The 22,864-nt window shown below is 43.1% G+C and overlaps 1 pseudogene; it reads left to right on the forward strand.

Annotated features, from left to right (window-relative positions):
- The first annotated feature begins 5,129 nt into the window (after positions 1–5,129).
- The window catches only part of LOC144140098 (uncharacterized), a 77,259-nt pseudogene continuing 59,524 nt past the window's right edge, over positions 5,130–22,864 (forward strand).

Raw genomic sequence — 22,864 nt, forward strand, 5'->3', positions numbered from 1 at the left:
TTGAAGTGCGTTTATGGGTCTATTTCATAGCAGTAGTGAAGGGTTATATACTCTGGTGCAGGTTAATAATGGCAGTGGCTCATGTAGTGTAGTCCAGTGTTTGACAAAATGCTTTGTAGGCAGGAAAAAGTATTATTGCGATGATGAAACGTAGGTCACTGACCAAGTCAAGAAAGCCATTTAACAGTTTGGTGCTTGTTCACGGTGAGCACGTGTCGTAGAAAACGAAGCTATATATTGGGCATTACGCAGTGCAATGAGTTTTCATAGATATGGTGCGGATTGCCATCCATTATGTTGATAATTTTGGGCGTCGTCTGAACGATCAGCGACTCGTGCAGTAATCAAGAAGATAGATTGCACTTAGTTGTCAGTAATTTCGCCTTGTTCCAGTCGACCACGTGTCCCGTCCTCTCACGATGCTCTGCCAGTGCACTTGTTTTTGCATGGCCCTTGTTCACTTCGCGACTGTGCTGCGTTAATCTTCTGTGCAGATTACCCATTTCAACAATGTACACTGATTTGCATTCAGCGCATGGAATCTAATAAACAACACCAGGAAGCTTGCAGCGTGAGAGGGGGTCCTTCACGCTGACAATGTCATAACGCAGCTTGCTAGTGGGCACATGCACGATGTATGCACTGCGTTGCTTGAAAATACGTGCAAGAGTTCCACTGATGTGTGGGACGTAGGTAATTGCTGCACGTTTTGATGCAGTCCTTGTGGCTGCCTTGAGCATTATATTCAAAAAGAAGCGAAGAGGGTGACTAGCAGGAATCCGCATTGACATTAGCAGGCAGAAGCGTCCACAAGGCCTGAGTCAAAACGTGCTGCAATTCTCTTCCTACACATCAATCAAGCTTTTGCACGCATTTTCAAGAAACACAGTGTGCACATCGTGCACGTGCCCACTAGCAAGCTACGTTCTGACATTGTCAGCGTGAAAGAGCCCCTCTCACGCTTCAAGCTTCCAGGTGTTGTTTATTAGATTCCGTGTGCCAAATGCAAATCAGTGTACATTGGCGAAACAGGCAATCTGCCCAGAAAAATAATGTAGCACCTGAACAAAGTGAACAAGGGCCATGCAAAACCGAAGCCCAAGCCAGCCCTGACACTAGGGAAGGTCGCATCCCTGAAAGGTATTGCATGTGATATCTGGCATCAGAACTCATAGCTAACTCATATATTGGCAGATGCAAGCATCCCCTAATATGAAACTTCTGGCACAATAAATGGTCTCACATTTGAGAGTTTTAGCAGTCCGTCTGTTCCGTAACGTACGTAGCTAGCGTGTTTACCGGGACCCGTCTGGGCACTTGGGCATTCTTCACGGTAGGGCGATTAGTTCCGCGCGCCTGCTTTCGCCATGTCCGCGCCTCCTCGCCCTTCCGCGCGCGCAGGCGCAGACCGGTCCTGATCAACCCGGTAACAACGTAACGAACGAAACGGACGGACTGCTAAAACTCTATTGTGCCTGAATGCCATTTCTGAATAATGGTTTGCTGCATGCCCAGCATGTGTTAGCTTACAAGAAATAAAGCTGGAGGGTGTTAATTTATTCCCCAAAGTGTTGCTTTTTAGAGGCAACCTGTTTGGCAATATTTGTTACCCTTTTACCACATGGTTTTTTGTTTACAAGGTCATTGAACCCTTATTTATTCTCTCTATCTACAGCTCTTTTTCAGATCTATGTGGCCAGGACTGCGTCTGCGGAGCCCACTGAAGCCAGGCTAAAGGTGGTGCGAAAGCACCTTTCGCAAAAGCACGGTGACATGCAGCGCAAATATGAGTGAGCAGCACAAAATGAAGTTCTCTATTTTTATTTTGCTAAAAGGCCTACATGCTTGCCAAACTTGTAAACCAGTTGCACACCTCACAGATGTGTCCTAAGTCAATCTTGTCATCGGACCTATAGCTTCACCAACTACTGCATTCAGGCCAATAGACTGCATTCAGACCAACAGACTGTATTCAGACCAACAATCTGCCATCAGACCGACAGACTGCCATCAGACCAACAGACCGAGATGCCGAATTTCTGGATTAGCTGTCAGTCCAACAGCCTGAATGTCTGTTGGGATTTCTCTTGGGGTGGGTAGAAAATAATGGAACAATATGAGGAAGACGTGCGGTCTGTAAACTTCATCATAGAATGAATACTTTTTCCTCGCAAAACTGACTGACGTGTGCTAGTCTTTTTTCAAAACGTTTGGAACTCTTTTGTAAAGGTTGATAAAAAAGTCTCTTAAGTTATCTGGTTTCTCGTATATCGGCTCTACATCTTTCAATTCTGCCTAACGGGTGCAAGTTAATGGAAGTGAGTTTTTGAAGCTGAATGATGCACTTTGTAATATTAAACCGCCAGGTTACACTCATTTCAGAAAATTAGACGTGAATTATAATTATTGTAAATTTAAGGACGTACTTCTATATATATGAAAGAGATGCTTCAAACCTACTGTAATTCCGGATGGCATGACGATATATGTGTACAATCGCATTGATAAAGTTTACAGTACGAAATGAAAAAGTAATAAAATCTGATTTACAATTTTCCTACTTAAGGCCTTGCACTAAAAACACTTAGCCATAACTGCATGATATCTTTCTGGGGTAAATTTTTCATCATGTTACGTGACTCGGCTTGAATAGCTTACTACTTAGTACTTACTTCTATTAGTACTAAGTACGACTTATTACTATTGATCTGCCTACAGAGAGTAGTTACAACTTAAACAAGTTTTAGATCCATAGAAAACAGTACTTGACCTTTTTTCGATGGAGCTAAAGCGTTTCATACCTTCAACTAAAACATCAAGTATAGGAAGTTGAATTGCGCAGACACCATTTATGCTGCAAATTTGCCGTACCGCAAGCATCCGTTCTCGGAACTCTTCTATTGAAAACCTATGTTTTCGAAATTTTATTGAAAACCTATGTTAATAAGGGCAACCACATTATCAATAACGAATGTTTTAAGCAATACAAAACCACCTAATGGGTATTAAAAACCTGCTTCAACCAATAACAAAATCGATTTCTTCTGTTGGATACTGATCATTGTCAAGAGTATTCTTTAGTAACGCAACAGTTTTCACAACGAAGAAATCCGTGGGTCCTCATTTTACGAGGCCAGGCATTATGCACTTAATACTGAATGCGTAATAAAAGCCCCAGAACAGTGCCCGCCCAGTTATGTAAACTACAATGTGATTGCACTTCTAGTTTGCGCATGGTAATTTATAATGCCTTAGGACAGTCCATACGGTGAAATGAAGCTTCATTTCGTGCTGTTGCACAAAAACCAGAACGCAAAGTATAAATAAGCTTTTATAATGAATATATTGAATAACATATTTTGCCGTACTGGATTCCAAATTACAAAAATACCAGAATCTCCACTTCGTTGATGAAGGTGACAGAGCGTAGTATGGGGACTCAAAATGACATTAAAATTCCACCCCGGGTGATTGGCGCCACCCTACGCTCATTCGATTTGAGCCGTGAGTTGCACCTGTATTATTCCTCAAACGAAACTCCAACTCAGGGCTCAAATCAAATTTTGCTTGGTTTTCTCAATATGATTGGTTGCGCACTGATCAACGCGGATGGACATTGGGAGGTCCTAAGGTACCCCGCAGAGTTAGAGGCGAGGGAGTAAGCCGTTTAATTCTCGGGTACTAAAACGTCTGACACTAACTCTGTCTGGTCTACGAGACAGAGGCATGAATCCTGCCGGTACCTGTGTGACTTTTAGTGGTTGTAAATGGTATGCGCACAGACGCGGATGGATATTGTGCGATTCTAGGGTACTCCGCGCCTTAAATATATGAATAAAAATATACTCCGGGCATGTATTCTTTGACCAATCTATATATTCAAGTGTTACTACATTCTTCTTTATTTTATAACTTCTGCGAGGACATACAAAATTTGTCAATTATTAAAATAAAAATGTTAAACTATATTTTTGTTTTCAATATTCCTGAATACCCTCTCCGGAGAAGCAGCTAAGTTATTTGAGGGGAATAAAACTTCCGCAAAAAATTCGCATTGTTTTTCTCTCTTTTGTTATTTATTTCACGTGTTTGGCAACGCCTAGCCAACCTAAGTTAGAAATAAATCGCCTATTTCCGTCTTTCTTTGTTATGTGTCGTCGGATATGTAATTTACCTTAGTCGTAATCAGCCCATTACGATTGTTAGATACTCTTGTTGCAGGAGTAAATCTTAGTTCTGCATCAATTCTAGTATAGTCATCGTTAGAGATCTGTTTTACGGGCTACGACATTTACCTTTATTTCTCAGTTAAACGAGCATGTTATACTCATTTTCAAAACTTCTCTAGCCCTCTACATAGTATGTACTGATAGAAAGGAGCTGTCATAATATTGTATTATTCTATCCCTTTTATTATGAATAATATCCACAAGGCAAGCCTAGCCAGTACATAGAGAATGTGTTGATAAGACGCACACCGGTCTACAATAATGATCAGATGCCTTTTACGCAGTAAGGCTGGGTGAATATAAACTTTGAACCCCTGGAATCTTTGTGGGTAGTACATGACGGAATTATTACTAAAGCGAAGATTTCTGCTCAAGTGTGCTGGTATGTAAGGTTTTCCACACCGAAACCAGCCACTGAATCCACTAGTATATGCCTCCACGTTCCGTAGTGCACTAAAGACAAAATTGAAATCACCCGTTGTATTCAAGTTTGCGTTGGCAAGGTTTTCAAAAACACTGCATAAGCCTTACAGAATGAGTGGAGATGTTATTTAGGTGGCCTATTGAGAACAGCCATAAAAACCTGCCTCTTCCTAACCCGTTCGCCTGCATCAAACAGGTACACAACGTGTTTCCAAAGTTGCTTCTGGTGGCCCCCTGGCTTCATCGGACTCTCACCAATTCCCGCCCCCCTTCACAATGATATTCCAAAGTTTTACCCTATTATCATCGCACCGTCTCCACCTACAGCGCTACCCGGCAAACATTGACCCTCGATCAAGCGAGGACTACCCCATCGAAACCAATCTCATTCGCAGTCATCCCTCGACCAGCCAAAGTTAGTCACATTCTGGGCTCGGCGGCTGTGTGAATGCGCAGTCTAACCAGTTCACCTTAATAATGCAGGTACTCACTGTGTTTCCAAAGGTGCTCCTGGTGGCCCTCAAGCCTGGCGTCATCAGACTCGTACCACTTCCCACCCCCCTTCACAATGGCATTCTAAAATGGAACCCCGCTATTATCACAGCGTCTCCAAATAAAGCACCACCACTGCAAACCTTGACACTCGATGAGGCGTGGACTACCCCATTCAAACGAACATCATCTGCAGCCATCACTACAAAAGACCAGCCACTGTCCGCGCCGCATTGTGAGCTTGGTAACTGTGCGAATGCGGAGCCTAACCCGTTCGCCTTCATCATGGAGGTCAGTAACAGAAATGCTTTTCTTGCTAAGAAATCAAGGAATTATTTTCTCGGTTCAGCTGCCGAGCTCACGGTGCTGTGTTGTAATCATTGTCGAATATGCGCAGGTCATACGATTGTTGTTGCTTTTGACGGGGGATGTTGAAACTATCCCTAGGCCCCAGACTTTTGACGACTTGCTTACTGAACTGCAAAAGCTGTGCTGGCCACAATGAACTTATTTCCGACATTCAGCACAATAAACTTCAACTTAAAACGACGGACGTACCAATCACCGTCATGTGAAAACGCATCACTGAACTAAAAAAAAACCATGCATCACCCTTTTATCTCTGCGCAAGGAGCTTGATGGCTTAGAGATGCTTACTTCAGAAATGTCAGGGAAGAACTGTAATATGGAATCCCGTGTGGATGACAGCGAGAACCACTCACGATGAAATGATCCTATATATAATGGCATTCCGGACACAACTAGAACCGAAACGTTTTCATGCTCGGAAGGGATAATCATTCGTCACTGTGCTGACACACTCAGCATAACAATTCCACCCTCACAGATTGAGCATGCGCACCGCTTCGGGCGCTTTTCAGAAGGCCGCATTCGACCCATATTTGTAAACTTTCAGTCATCCGAAACCAAAGAAGTAAACCTTTCAAACGGCCGCGAATTCAAGGACACAGACTTCAGCGTATGTGAGGACTTCACCCCTGCCGAACGGCGTGCCCGGAGACACCTTATTGCTTTGGCCGTAACAAAGTCATCAGCTTTCATTGTGCAATCTAAATATCTTTTCTCAGCACTAAACGCTACATCTATCACGCGTCATTACAGTCAGGGAAAGAAGTTTACTAGCAATCATCCCTCATTGGCCAAAGTCAACCTGCCATCCAACTCTTCCCAAATCAATCAGCATTTTCTTTTTCCGTGATTCTTTACTAGCCATAGGAGTATCATTTAGAAACGTGAAATTATTTCGAATCTGATTTTGTCGTTTAACAGTTACTTGCTGATATTAACAGAAACATGATTAAGTGACAGCGCCTCTGATTAAGAAGTCTTGGCCGATTTGTGTAATGTTCAACTATTTCGAAAGAGTCGCAAAAAGAAGAGGTAAGAGGAGTTCTTTAGCCATTAGCCAAAAAACATTGTGCTCGTTAGTGGCCCTTTCATTCGACCTTAAAACAATTTGGATCCTTTGTTCTTCTAAGGCCCATTCAATAGTACATGGCATCTATGATAGGCCCCTGAATAGTTGCCCCAACTTTCAAATAAACCCTAATGGCGTATTGAACGGAGTTAGTAACAAGTATCTCAATGCCCCCATACTTCTGTTCAGTGATTTTAATTTTCCGTGTAATAATGGCTTAACCTAGCCACACCGTCACAAGCCTTAGGTGTAGCAGGGGCTCTCATTGGCGTTTGTTTAAACTTCAACCTTTCACAAATGGTAACTGTGCCTACCCACGTAACTGAAGGGTGTGAAAATATTTTGGATTTGGTACTAACCAGTCATCCTGAGAGCATGCTGTCGATTCGTTACCTCCCCCAAAATAAGTGACCACAAGGTTATTCATGCCGACTTTCCATTTAAACAGTTAATTCGTCAAACCACCCAGAAAACCATTCAACTTTAGGAAAAGGAAAATTGTACTGCCATAAATTCGGAAGTTAACGTATTCTTACCTAGTTTCGCAAGAAATTTCTATTCGCGCTGTATAGAAGAAAACTGGTCCCTGTTTAAAGACAACTTCAATAATTTGACTGACATATTTATTTTGAAACAAAATTTTCCCACAAACTGCCAAAAGCCATGGTTCACTAAAACTGTGCAAAGTTTGAAAAAAAAACGCCTATCTTGGTTTCCAAAAAGACATGGAGACCCGCAAAAGTGGCAGAAATACTACGCAGCCGAAAAAGCATACCTAATGCAGTATACAATGCAAAAAACGTTTTTTCAACACTGACCAACCAAACATGCTGACTGACAATAAAAAAAATTTCGTCATACTTTTAACCCCCCGCAGACCACTTCAGTTACTCTAACCAGTAAATCGGGTCAAGTTATCAGTGATAATGAATGCGCTAACATGTTTAACATTGCTTTCTCATCCGTGTTTACCAATGAAAGTGATATGTCATTTAGTGTACCACCCACCATTATAGAATGCGCTATGTCACCCCTATTGTGTGCAACTAATGGAATTTTGTGCTTAATCAACAAGTTACAATTTTCATCATCTTCCGGGATTTACGAAATCAACTGTATGTAATAAAATTCAAAATATGTTTGTGCGTGTTTTTTATGCTCGCTCTATCGCAGTCACGTTTAACAGAACATTTAGCAGAGGACTGGAAGGAAGGGAATGTCGTTCCAACTTTAAAGTCAGGTAACAAAAATTCAATATATATGTCGCCTAGGCGTATTTTGTAGGTCTACTCTATCTCCAGGTCCTGCGATGCTTCCATCATTTCTGGGGTACTCACTGAATAGAAAGCTTTTTTCGGAGTCTCTAAATGCTGTTTACAGGGGTTTTGAATAATCTGCGTACTTTTCTATCACTTCATTGACGATGAGATTGGATTAATTGTAAGTATTTTTTGTAAACTCAGCCTGCTCTCTGTGTTCGTTTATTTATTTATTTTTAGAATACCGAGGGGGTGGGTACAACATTTTATATTACACAAATGAAGAAACGCGAGGAAAAAACCAAGAAAAATAAAAGAGTGTCAGTAGCGCAAATATATACGCAACATAAATCAACTAAAAAGAATGTATATGAAGTAAGAAATCAAGCAAATGAAAGACGAAGATAGATAATGGAAAGTGCACATAATTACAAAAATGGTTCAGAAATTGCAGTCTTGGACAACAAAGGGTCTGTTATCGTTAAAACAGAAAAGGAAGGTGGTTCCAATCCGCACACGTTTTCGGTAAGGAGAAGAAAAGTATTTTGGGCGGCATAACGGAATGGCAACCTTATGCTGGTGATCCATGCGTGATGAGTGGTATGATGGTCTCGCCTCATGCTGGGTTGTCTCGCCTTCAAATGAGGTGTCACCTCGTTGATGGGGTGGGAAAAAATATGCTATGAAAAAAATTGAAGTCGCGCCAGTTTCCTCCAGACAGGTAAATTGGGTTTCTACTCGCGCCAACGGGTGAACGAGTTAGTCTGCTTTGCCTGTCGGAACAACCGTTTCTTTTAATTCCGCAATTTGTTTAAATCACTTGAGAACCAAGGGAAGCATCGGTGACCCTTGATAACGTATGTGGTAATGAATCCGGAAAATTAAGATTCAACTTTCATTCCAAACAAGTTCCAATTTTGTTGAACAGTACCATCAAAGAAGCGATGAACAAAGCTCTCAAAATGCTATTCGAGTTTTATGTTGATTGAGTCATAATGGCCGCATTAGTAGTCTCGTATTGTTTTCCTATTGTTTGACCGACGCCTTAAAAAACCTGTTAGAGTGAAGTTCACAAAACAATGGTCACTTATGCCTGGGGTAATAATATAAAATGCAGTGTGTGGTACAGTGATGAGAATGAGGTCAAGAACATTTGATGAAATAGGGCTTATTCTTGTTGGCTGCGTTACGAGTTGGGTGAGGTTAAAGTCTTCGCACAGTTCTAGGATTTGTAAACTGTCGGCTGAAGTTGTGCTTGCCGAAGAGCAAGAAAGCGATCAGTTTATTTTTGTAGTTAAAACCGCATATGAGAAGAACAGGTGTATCCGTATGCCTTTTGACGATATCATTCAAAACATCATGCAGTAGCTCGCGAAACACTAATGTTGCATTCGGATGGCGGTAACAGCCACAAATTATGACATTTTGGTAGTTGTCATGAATGGAAACCCAAACAAATTTTAAAGGTGATGCTGTTACTACTGAGCTAGAGACTATATAATCAGCTACGGCTATAAGGACACCACTTCCTGGTCATTGGTCTCCATCACATCTGTAAGGGGTATAATTATTCTGAAAATCGAACAGCTCTACACTTGCAATGTTAGGTATGCGCCAGGTTAGCGTTAACACTACAGCATCAGCGGTGCAATCATCGAAAATTGAAGATAATGCATTACGTTTGTTAGGAACACTTCGTACGTTAGAATATAGAAATGAGTAGTTACGATAAGTGGCCGAGGGGTGCATTTTGATAGAATAAAAGCGTATCTTTGCCGGCATGCGTAACGGAGGACGAAGCCTCTGATGGGTTCTTCGCATTTGTATGCAGCTCACAGAGTCTGGCTGTCACCGGAGAGAACACAAAGCACTTTTTGTTCATGTACAGCTTATTGTTCTTGACGGTATACTTCTAGCCACTCCCCTTGCCTAATTCAAACTGCTTTTTGGGCTGGCTTGTTCGTTGCGCGGCGGAAATCCTCACTCATTGATGCATTATACTCGCCAAAACTACTTTTAGACTGCAGTATACTTTTTCAAAACTTAAAAGAAGCAAACTTTACGATCTTTGGTGGCGATTTGGCACCTACGAATCTGCCTAGCTTAGTGCGCGCGGCATTTGTGGTCGTCCCTACTTCACAAGTTTAGCTTCACAGATGGAAATATCGGTGGTACTTATTCGGTTAAGCATTGGTGAGCTGAGTGCACACAACTAAAAAAACCCTGAATGGTTCCTTTTTCAGAAAGTATTTGTGTGTCCCCTTCTTGCCAATGAGAATTCCTTTTCTGATTCTTCTGTTCATGGGTAGTTTGAGAGTATAGGCATTCGCACAATCGTGGGCAAAGCTTTTTCAGCGCCATATCTGTTCCCCGAAGAAAATATCTACGTTAGCGCTGTCATAACCTGCTTCTCATCTCTTTTCATGTTTCTAATTGTCTTTGGGTATTTAGGAGAAATATAGAGCAAACCCTCTACGGTGAATACTATTTCATGGGATAACGTCGCAGTCGTATATCCTGGGGTGAATTCATTAGCTACTTTATTTCATTTTTATGGTATTTATTGTTATCCTGATTGAGGCCTGTTCCGTAGAATGTCTCTCCTAAAAGCCCGTATCCTTTTTGTTGACTTAAATATTCCTCCTATTCCCAACATTTTAGAGATGACAGCCATAGTTTAGTTACAAATAGGAGTTTATATACTTCTGGTGACGAAGTTTTAAAGCAGTTGAATTAGTTGTCTAGTTTTTTGACGACTACCTGTCCCTCAGCTACTGCCGAGACGAAGATTGCCATCGGTCAATTTTCATTTACCATTTCTACATTGTCTGCCTCCTCCCCTGTTGAAAGCGCGAATTTCTTGTGCAGTGTTTTGATAAGATCCTGCTTCATGGCTAAGGCTTACTAGATGGCTGTAATATATTTTCATGTGGTGTTCATTTTCTTTAGAGACCGATACCTACTCTGCACACATCATCCTAAGATCGCAGCTGCGACTCCACTTAGCACCTCCACGTCCTGCACAAACCTGCTTTGTTACTTATGTCCAGTGAATTTTGTTAGTTGCATTACGTTTGAATTCTTTGTATATCTATTTTCCGTTTGTATTGCCGAAGAAAGTCGCCATTATACTCTGATTGTTTCTCTCTGAAATCATAACAGTGTGGCTCCGCCACTGGTTCGACGACCTAATCGAACGTTTTCCACTGAGCTTTCTCCCACACGCCTCCTAGCTACTTTGGTAGCAACGTCTACTATCACAATCGTGAATTTTTTATACCCCTCACAATCGTGAACTTTGTTTACCCTTTTTTATTGCTGACTTCACATTGTCGTACAATGTATGTGAGACGTTATAATTGAAGGCCGCAGTTAGCGCGGGGGCTTGTACACTCTTTCTTCGGTATCGCTTGTTTAGCTTCATTAAATCCACTGCGGATCTCATTTATGTTGCGCAATCCCTACATGTTCTCTGCTATTTCTATGTGGATTAGGAATCCCACTCAGGGCTCTCTTTTTTCTAGATGTTTTCGGGAGCACAAAACAAGTCCGCTGGTCAGCCTCATGAAGCATCTTCCTAGTCTTTTACTTCGGTTACGCCTATATTCTCGCTACTATTATCCGAAAGCCCCCCACACTATACATGGATCACCCGTTCAACCTTGGCATATTCAGGTGTAAAAGGTACATGTCCGGGCTTAGAGATTCTCACCACCATTACGCTGACCACCGCCGCGTTCAGGTTCTGTACAGATTTGGTGGGCGGAGGGCCCCAGCAGCTATATTTATCAATTGTTTTGCAAATACACGACTGGTTCTGTGAGCACGTTTTTCCAGCTATAGTTAGTTTTTATGTTTTTTTTGTTGTATGTAGATTTTACATTATATTGGTAATAAGTGGAGTGCATGTGAGCGAACATAATACTACAACAAACTAATGTTTGCAACAAACAAATATTACAACGGAACATTTTTAAAGCAACACGATAATGTACGCGTGAGAAAGCCCAATTTATGACACATATATGTTTGGAAGAAGAATCATGGGTGCCGAATTCGGCACAGAAGCAGATGGTGAAGAATGCTGTAGAATAAAAATGAGAAGAGTGTCAGCGGAACACAGAGGCTGGTTGGAGGCAGCAACAAGCAGTTCTTCGGATGAATGTGGGCTTGACAAAAATGCCGGTAGACGTTAGAGCCGAGCCGCATCCCTTGCAAATGGCACCTTGGGTACACTTGGTGACGATATTGGCGACACAGCGGACCACGGGATCCCATATGTACACTGTAATTACCGTAGCAAAGAGTTTTAAAGTTGAGCAGAAACCACAAACTGAAACAGCCGGGTCCGATGTCAAGCTCTGGCGGATGGGATACCAGTCGGTTTCCAGACAGGGCGCTCCGGGTCCTCTCTTGGTATCAGGTAACTCGAGAGAAGAAAGCACCCCGTCCTTGTTATACTATGCTATATGGAATTGTCTAAACACCCGCCCCCAAAACATGATCGGTTCCTGAAAACGCGCCACTCCAAAGTATTTTTCCCCTTGCCATCCTTAAACTTTCCGGAACGGGATAAATATTCTCAACTTTTGCAATTCAACCCATCAGTCCAGCCTACCCTCTTGCATTGCAGCTAGTCTTCTTGATCGCAAAATATCGTAAAACCATAGTTGGAAAATCGTATAAGGCCAAACAACAAAGGACTGATGAAGTCCTAATCAAGGTAAATGACAAGAAGCCCTCCACAAAGCTTCTAGCTCAAACTACACTGGCTGATCTGGCCGTCAGTGTCCCACCGTACCGGAGCTTGAAGAGCTCCCAAGGCGTGATCTATGAGCCAGATCTGTTGAACGAAACAGATGCGGATCATCTTGAGGGCTTGAAGGATCAGGACGTCACACTAGTGAGGCGCATCACCATCCCCAGAGACGACAACGAGATTCCCACGAAGCACATAATCTAGACCGTTACACCTCACCACTTCAGAAACATATCTATACCGGCTTTATTCGATCCTTCTATCGTCCCTTTATCCCAAACCCACGGCTCTGTTTTAATTACCTGTGGTTCGGACACGGTACAAACACTTGCCATGACCGTACAACTGGTCCAAAATGCGCGGCACACGATCATCCTACCGAAAACAGTTTATCTGACACCCTCTCTTTTGTGTACTGACGGGAGCCGCATGCCGCATACTCTCGTAAATATGAAACTTTCAACTGGAAAAAAAGAACCCCATCTGGGTCACTGAGAACATGACCCACAAGAGGCGCGGAAGAAGTTCACCTCTTTCTTGGGGAGGATCGCAGACGCAACTCGCCGGGGGGCGGAGCGGCTTCTGGTTTCAAAAGGGACCCAGTTCAGTGAGTCTGACATGGTTCATCCGCCATCCCCCGCTGAGTTGTCTCAGGCAGCCCAAACCGTCACCACACCGCCTGCTGAGGCGGCAGCGGTGGCGTTGGCAACCACTCCCGTCCGGGCTGTGGCTCTCCCGTCCCTGCCTCCCTGTTATACCGTGCGTTAGAGGGTGCAAAGGAAATGGACACCACAGGCCCCGTATCGACTCCCAATGCCACCGTCCCGCCCGTGCCAGATAAGGCACCCCCGACGGCCTCGGTAGTGGTGGGTCAAACGAAGGGCCCCCGATGAAGGACCAAATCCACGTGGACCGGTTCCTCGGGCACCCCTCCTCCATCTGACAATTAGACGGGTGTCGGACCATTCCAGCTTGCAGAGCAGCGGAAGGAGTGGCCTCCGACGTCAGAGCCAACCGAAAAGCCCACAATGCCCAATCCCAGAATAACAGCCCCGTAAGAGAACACATGAACAGACAGTCATACACACTTCATTCCTTTTTCATGTAAATAATGGAAGAGAAAACGTCCTTCAGTGGAACTGTATAGGTGTCATTAACAGTCTAGATCATATGTCCGAGATACTCATTCACATCAGCCAAGTCTCATGTGTCTTCTGGAAACACACCTAAATAGTAAACATACTAATGTCTTCAATCGCTACATATTATTTCTAAAAGACCGGATCAATTGCACCTATTTATCAGGTGATGTGCCCATAGTGGCCCGATAATCATTGTCACACCATCCACCTAACACCATGATGGCAGCTGTCGCGATTCGAACAATATTTCACAGTAGGGTAATAAGGTATGTTCCGTCTACATTTGCCTGATTACAAACTATCGAACATTAGTATGAGACCCTGAAAGATTAACTACCTAAACTGTACATATTCGTAGACGACCTCAGTGCACATAATTCACTGTGGGTCTCTTTCCGCGCAACTTCCAGAGGTTGGAGTTGCAGTTCGACTCTCCATCTTCTTGACGAATGATGAAGACAAAATAATGAAGTTGCTTTCATGCTTGAGCCGAGCTGACGATCTCGACTCGCTCTGATGACCGACGCCCGATGCATGAAGCAGGTGAAGGATGAGGACTGCCTTTCTTGCTGGATATTAGGTTTATTTACAATATGTACATTGCTCCAAGTATTTACACTGGGACAAAATAATGGTTACATTGTCACTCTGCCTGCAGCAGCCTGTTCAGCCAATATCTCTAATGAACTAGATTCCTCTCTACCGACCCCAGAGACAAAACCCAGCACTCCGATTTTCATCCCAAAAACCACGCCACCAAATGGGCCGATCAAGAGAGAGCGAAAATTCCTTTCAACATAATTAATATGAACCATTTATTGGCCACAAGAATCAACCAATCCTACACATGTCTCCACCTTCCGTCACGTGACGCAACACTCTCTCTCATGCATTTATAGTACGTTTCCCACGCACGTTATTGCAACCGACAAGCAAATACAAGACATCTGTCCCTTATAGGCACTGATCGCGTGGACTGAACAAACCATTACTTTGAGCGGGCGGCATCTGCTCAAAAGCCAAAGCCAAACGCTTAGAGCGGTCTTCGCGCGGCTAAATCCCTTACAGTGTCTTTACCTTCCCGCCTTGCCTTTGTCGCCGCGCGCAACAGCACAATGAGAGAGTCCTGGCTAATCCCTTTCCCATACTAAGGGACGCCACCGCGCGCCGTGTTCTGGAATGAAGAGCTGCTCCAAACCAAGGCGAACATTCTCGAGGTGAATGACCCAGAAACGAACTGCACGTACGCCGGCTTTGCAAATCCTCAACGACCATGCTGCGCGCATATACGACTATAACAGACGACATCCTTCCGCTTCCCGTCGGGTCGTCCACCTTTACAAGTGGCTGAGCCGCTTCCCATTTTGGCAAGCCATAATAGGTTCTTGTGGCTGTCCGAGAGGGAACCCCCGAGCCAGAGCTGTTTTCACCTCTGTGAACCCATCAGCGAGGTGGAGGTGATCTCATACAACGCCACAAAGGTACTCTAGCTAAGCACCCCGACCTTTTGCCAAACAAATAGAAAGACCACAAGGCATGCAATCCGCGGCCTCCAACTGCGCATCACTGCGGCTGCATGAAGGGAACGCAGCATGACAGCTTGTTGCGGAGGCAACGCCGATACATGAGACACCTGCGGCTCTCATTATTGCATGAGGATAGCTAACTTAACAGTTGCCTAATTGAAAAAAGCCTAACATCATTGTGAGCATGCCTTTTTAAGAAAAACCAATCTACATAATATAGCATAGGCCGAACTGTTATTCTCATTTTGACTCAGCTGCTGGCTGTGCAGTTGGTTTCCCATTTTTCAGTGGCATGTCTGCAAAAACATACACTGTAGTGAGCACTTCCTCACAACATTGCAACACATAGACAAAAAAACACTTCCCCTTCATGTAAAAGGTTCAGTAAGGGAAGAGCAAACTGGAGCACATTCACAGAAATATATAAAGTACACTACACATCCGTAAAACACCTACACGTAGAAGATGAGATACCAACTTCTCACGTTGCACATCCTCGATGCCACCGACAACGCTACTGCCCACGCGTCTGGTGTCTCGCGGAACTCAATGAGGCCCAGCTTAAACGAGGACTGCAGGAAAGGGCGACTGACCCAGAAAAAGGCGCGGGGTGTCCTTCACCAGAGCCCCACGTCGCATAACGTTGTATGGTTCAAACGGGCAAACGTACTTTGTAAACGCGTGCGCCGGTAGGCAAAAAGGGAAAGTTGGCGCACTTTCCTCACATCTACAAACCCGCACACCGACACTGACAAGAATATACGAAAGTCTGGAGACATATACGAAACCTCCAATGACAACAAACACGCAGCCTGCCGCTGGTTAGTAGGCTAACACACTCGCACAACACTTCCAACACGCGTCCAGTTCAGCACACAACACGAATCCTTTACTAAAGCATAAATCTTCTTTTGAAAAAAAGTCCCTACACGACAACAACCAACGACTGACTACTTACAACTCCCTGTTTTCACTACATGAGCTGAGGGCTGCTCTGGGCATGTGTAAACCCTCAACTCTAGGCCTAGAAAACATCACATATACATTACTACAACACTTACATGCCGACACACTTGAAACACCTCATCTGTACAATAAAATATGAAGTTCTGGGCACATTCAAATATCATGCCTGGATGCCAGTGTAGTAGTGTTTTGAAGGAGGTGAAGGACAGGTCACCCCATTAAGTTACCGTTCCATTGCCCTGACGAGCTGCCTGTGGAAGCTATTCGAGAAGATTATTAACCGGTAGCTTGTCCCTTCCTACAGTGCAATGGCCTTCGCGAGAGCTGCATGCAGGCTTATGGGTGGGGCGCTACACCAACAATAATCTTGTACCGTTGTAATCCTATATAAAACATGTATTCATTCACAAACAGTTCTGCATTACGATCTTTTATGACATGTCAAAGACCTATGACACGGCATGGCGATACGGCATGATGAGTGACTTGAAGTCAATTGGTTTTCGGTTAACTTTTTTAACAGCCTCTTTAGCTACATGTCTGAACGAACCTTCCAGGTAAAAATTTGTAGTGCAATTTTTAATGTACACGGTCAGGAAAAGGGTGTTCCCCAAAGCAGTGTTTTGAGCTGCACACTGTTCATAGCGAAGATGAACTCGCTCAGTAAGACATTGCCACAACACTTTCTTGTTCAGTTTATGTAGATGATGTCAACATATCTTTTAAATCATGTGATAGGCCAATCCGTAATCGTCAAGCCTAGCTCACGGGAAGAAACTTGCTGGCTGGGCATACACAAACGGTTTTAAACTTGATCTTGAAAAAAGTACTTGCGTTGCGTTCACCCTTGTCATCGGGATTTATATAGTCTCTTACATTAGTATAAACAGAATGCCCATTCCTATTAAAAAGGAGAAACATTTTTAGGCCTAATATTTGGTAACAACGTAACACTTTTTCGACATCTGAAATTGCTTAAGCAAAATGCGTAAGAAGTATGAATATTCCTACTCTCGTCGCACTCCAACCGTAGGGTGCAGAGAAGCAGCTCCTGCTGCTTCTTTATACTGCACTGGTAGGATCTCGCTTGGACTGTGACAGTGTCATGTATAGGTTTGTTCCAAAAAGGGCACTACAAATGCTTGACCCGGTCCTGCCTTTTTGGCCTTCGCGTTTTCTTCGCGCTTTTCGCAATAGCCATGTTTAAAGCCTCTAGGCAAAGTGTTACAAATGTTCCCTATATTATGAGAGGATATACACTGACTTTTCGTATGCCTTTAAAATTATATTTATGACGAATCATCCTTTTCATTCGACCATTCATAATTCCTCCTCCGATCAGCTCTTCTCAAACCATCAATCAGTTTCAATGCCGTTTGCTCTCAGAGTGAGCGCAGATGCTTCTAAGCTAGCAGTGTCATTTTCACACATCCACAAGACAACCATCATTATTTTATTGCACCATGGCAACTCATCGCTCTTTCTTTTGTCCGGTGCTTTTTGCAATTTGACAAGAACAGGGAACCAAGGGCAGCTATTATGCAGCATTTCCTCTTCGTGCAGGAGAAACACCAGCGGACATAGTTTTACTGCGACCTATCAAAAACAGCCGATGCTCTTTCTTGTTCTGCGCACAGACCGAACTTCAACGTGAGAAAAAGAATGAACTTTTACAGCAGCACTTCTACCGCTGAAGCACATTGCTATTAACTTGTTTTGCGTCACATTGTCCAACATCAAATTCTAATGTCCATATTTTATACGGAATCTGTTATCATTCCATGTTCACTTTCATACACAAAACGTTCAAAAAATGATGTATTCAATCTTGTTTTTAAAGCCATTATTCGGCATACGCCTCTAGTCTTGAAATAACAGTATTTTGGGATCCTGGGTACTGTGGGATAGCCAAGAACGAAACTGCAAATCAAATGGCCACTACTGCTACACTCTTCATTACACTGAACATAGCAACAGTGCTGTACAAAAATGTGAAGCCAAATATCAGACAACCACTTTGCAACATATGGCAAACACACTGGAGTGTACAGACGAATGACAAGTTACACGTAATAATGCCACACTAAGAATCATACACTCCTGGCTCATACAACAGTCGCATTGTAGTTTTCTTGGCTAGGTTGCGGATAGATCAGACACATGTAACACACTCGCACCTGCTCACTGGATCTCCAAGCCCCCGTTTAGCAGGTGAGGGGAGGGGCCTATCTGTCATGCACATTCTCATTCAATGCAAGGCGCGCGACATTACATGCCATAACCACTTCAAAGAACTCACAGACAATATTTCATTACATCTGTCATACTTTCTGATACAATGCCGTGTTTTTTCGTCGTGTTTTTGATACAATGCCGTGTTTTTCGTTTGATACAATGCCGTGTGTAACACAAACATAAAGCACACCTTTAGGTTTCTGTCAGAGGTTCAATTCTTGCAGCTTAACTTATACCAACCATAGTTTTACCGCTGGTCCTGTACACCAGCCACTTTATTTTCTTTTAACCACTCTTGGTCTTCATCCTGGCACTTTACACCAGCCGTTTTTATTGTATTTGAGTTTACTTGTGTTCAATCTATCCAATTTTAGTTTTCGCCTGTTCATCACAACACTATCTTCGCGCTTTTTGCCCTCGTTGGCCCTGCGCTATTAACATGAAATCATCATCATCACCATCATCATCATCATCACGAATCGCATTTCACCTTCTTCTACAGGAAAAAGTACCCTGCGGGGACAGCGATGCACTGCTTACGTGATAGAAGGCAACGTCTGTGGGCAACTCTGAAGGCGTCACCGTCAATCTCACAAACGTATCAGACCATCTCACTTCTAGAACACCACATTTGTGCCCCAAAATTTGTGGCTGTAAATTTTTACCGGTACTTGCAGCGTTTAGAGTAGTTTATAAGTGCATTATTGAATTGTGCTTTATTTTTATCTCAGGCATATACATGAGTGTACAGATGATAAGAAGCCTAGTACGCTCTTCGCAAGCTCGACCTCATCTTCTTGTGCAAAAACCTAGCCTGCTCGACGTATTCTTCAAAGCTGCTGCCACAAAAATCACCTTGGTTGAAATGAAAACTGGCTTCTCCGAAATAAACTGTTCTACGTCACCAAAATTCCTTGAGGAATGAATAGATGAACTGCTGTTTTACGTACACCCTTTTTATATTAGAACGCCTATTTGTGAATGTTACAGCCAAAGAGACGGCAATTCTAGTAGTCCTATTATTCTGCTTTTTTTTGCCTACGTGCCACACACTTCGCTGCTTTGAGGGGGTCCTTTCTTCTTTATTCTTGTATTTCATTCGTTTTATCATACTCCCGTTTGCACAGCCGGTGTTTACTTTCTGCAAGAGAGTCCTTACATAGTTACAAGGGGCGTTACTTCAAAAAAAAAAAGCCTGGGCACTTTCACTTTACGGCTTAGTTCTGAAAACGCATCGGTTGGCACTTGCTGTGAACTTATTTTTAGTGAAACACTAACGTAAATATCCACAGCAAAAATGCTTTATCCCGCTTGATTATTCAACTTTGCGGTTACGCCAACAGGTACTGAGGTCACGAGCGTGTTTATTAGGAATTTGCGACATGGAATCATTAAGCTGCCTCCTTTTCACGTTTGAAAATATTTTCAGTTTAAATATGTGGTGAGTTTTGTTAAGTTTATTGCCTGACAGTCTTTCTGGGGGTGAAGATATTTGCAACTATTTTCAAACCTAAGGAGGAAGGTGAAACAACTGATTTACTCATTTATAAAAGTAGATCAATATCTGTACAATCTTTAGTTGCAGAAGCTCTACATCTCCCTTTACCAAAACGCTAGAAGTAACTAAGCATTCGCCAAAGCTAAGAGTTCTTTTGCCAAGATTTCTGGCAACAGTACGCGTTCCGCCACAGAAAATATTTCTTCCTTGTTGCAGCATTTAAAAGTACCTCCCTGCCTACCTCTGCGATTGCGGGGAGTGGAAGCTCTCCCACAGCATTCTTCAATAGCGGATATAAAAGGCCTGGAACGGGCAATGCTGGCCATAACCGCGAGCAACTCCGGCACGCTTTGAAAGGACCTGCCAGTGCGGCTCATGTGAATTTTTCAGTGGCACTTATTTTATTTTTATTATAATATCCTTCGTCGCTTGCGGCTGTAAGGTGTCGCTAAGGGTGGTAAAGCTGCTTTGACAGTCAACAAGAGAAACCGTCGATGAGCTGGCTACCCAATTTGGAAAACTTGATAAGGAGGTGCAGACAATGAAGACGCGGGTTTAGTTTTTTAGCAGAACCGTCGAGATATTGTAGGCAACTTTGGACAGCGTCTGCAGTGATGTTCCGAGTAATCTTAAGAATCAGAAATTCCTAAAAAATAAAACAAAGAACTCAGAAAAGCGCTGGCGGCTACGAAAGAAGACACTGTCGAGATGAAGCAGTATAATAAACAAAATAACCTAAAATTCCCGGAATGCCATTTGATTCAATCACAAGCGAATTTGGCGGACTCAGTCAATGTATTTGGCCCCAACCTGAGCAATGAGATCCACAAATGACAGGTTCACGGGGTTCACAAGGTGCGCGAACAGACAAAGAGAGACACATTGTAATTGTTCGGTAGGTGTCTCGATCCTAGCGCACTAAGGTGCTCGACGCTGCGCCGTGAAGAAACTGCTGACAGTAGTAACGTTCGATTTGCCGAAGATACACCCATTTATGTGTACAGGCATGTCTGTGTCGAAAAAAGCGTTGTTTTAAAAAGCCATACACTTGCGCAAAGATCAGTGATGGAAGCTATCATGGATCAAGAAAGGCATTATTCTCTTGCACAAAGCGGAGAATTTCAAGTCGTAATTAATATTGCCAAGAAATAATTCTCCCACAAAAATAATGTTACCAGCACCTTTAATCCTGTCCATCATGCAGCCGGCTAATTATCTCTACAGTTGTTACAATTCAAGCTGCAATTTTAGCACGCTACATTGCAACATGCGCAGTGTAATCAGAACCTCAACAGCCTTCAGCTAACACTAGGTCTCCCAGTTTTCAATATGACGTAGTTGCTCTTATGGAAACTTGTGTTAAGTCTGGTCAATCAAACAACATGCCTGTATATTTGTCCGGCTATCACAGTCTACAGACGAAAACTATAGGACGGGAGGTACTGCTATTCATAATGTATCATTTCATTTCAAACTGGGCGTGTCCTTATCAGCCTACTGCTAAGGAAACATGACATTCTTCTGTCAAACTTGGTAATGAAATGATTGTGGGCATTGTCTATCACTCTCCGAGTTGTAAAATCACTTCATTTGTCCGCAAATATGGAACAAATTGCATAATATTACCACGAACAAAAGAAAAGCCGTCCTGAGTGGGGACGTGAACATCGACCTTCGTGAAAAATATGGCATAGCGTATAAGCAATGTTTGAATCTGGTGGTGTTGCTAACGCCAATAAAAATGCAAAATGAGTGGGTGACACATCGAGTACACTCATACATCACATTCCGCGCAACTTCGACACCTCGAACAGTGTTTTTGTTGTTGTCGAGACAGATATAACATACCATTACCCTACCTTCCCACTTACCTCTTGTGACCAGCGAGCGAGTTCAACCACATTATCTGCCCAAAACAAAAGTCCATGATTAGTCCTTGTGCAAAAGCTGGGGCGGAGCTAGCAGTGATATTCCACATCGCGCGGACGTGAGCGATGTGTATGATTTATTCTAAATACAGTAACCAGTCGCAGAAGAACGACGCATTCATGCCCATGAAAAAATTACAAGCAATCATTGCGTCCTTGGGTATATTTGAGAGTGATTGCGCTTGTTGGCACAAACAATACTGGTATCAAAAGCGCGAACAAAATATTACAATTCCTATCTCGAAACCAGTATAAAAAGTTATGAAACAAAGTCGTGGCCCTATACTGTGGTAATAAAAACCAGTATTATAGTAGCATAATTTTATTCAATAAAAATTCACAAGACTGTGGGAAACAATTAAATCTGACATCAAATAAAAAGAAGTTCGCGAAATCTTCCTCCTACTGCTATCTATGGGTCATTGGAAGTGCAGTTCCCAGACTGCCTAACGAGTATTTCGAAAGCATTGACATGAACCTAGCATTTCGATTACCTTCTCTAACAAACGTAAGACTGCCAGCTCCAACTGGTAATTCATCTGCGTTCATAGACGTGACTACGGCTACGAAATACTCGAATATAAATTTACTGCCGACGTGAAAAGCACAGGGTATGATAAATTTACTGTACGAATTCTTAGATGTATGTATATTTAAATTTTTTTAAAGAAAAGTGGTGGCTAGTGGCCTAAGAAGGGGGGTTTCGGACGCAGGTGCAGGGCTCTTATAGGCCTTAAATTCCTCGGGCTATGCCTTACCCTTTTGGGAACTGCCGAAGGGAAACCAATCTCTCCTTGGCGTGCCTAGGATCTATGGGCGTAGTCCACACTTCGTATGATGGCACCCGTTGGGCGTGTCGGGCTCGCAATTCACGGAGGCCTCCACAGTCCCACAGGAGCTGTCGAATGTCCTGCTTGACCGTAGAGTCCTTGTAGTATGGGCAGGGGTACGGTGGGTCGATGAAAGCGG

This window comes from Haemaphysalis longicornis, unplaced genomic scaffold (genome assembly GCF_048455015.1).
Source record: "Haemaphysalis longicornis isolate Haplotype H1 unplaced genomic scaffold, Haemaphysalis longicornis Haplotype H1 scaffold_5, whole genome shotgun sequence".
Classification (NCBI taxonomy): domain Eukaryota; kingdom Metazoa; phylum Arthropoda; class Arachnida; order Ixodida; family Ixodidae; genus Haemaphysalis; species Haemaphysalis longicornis.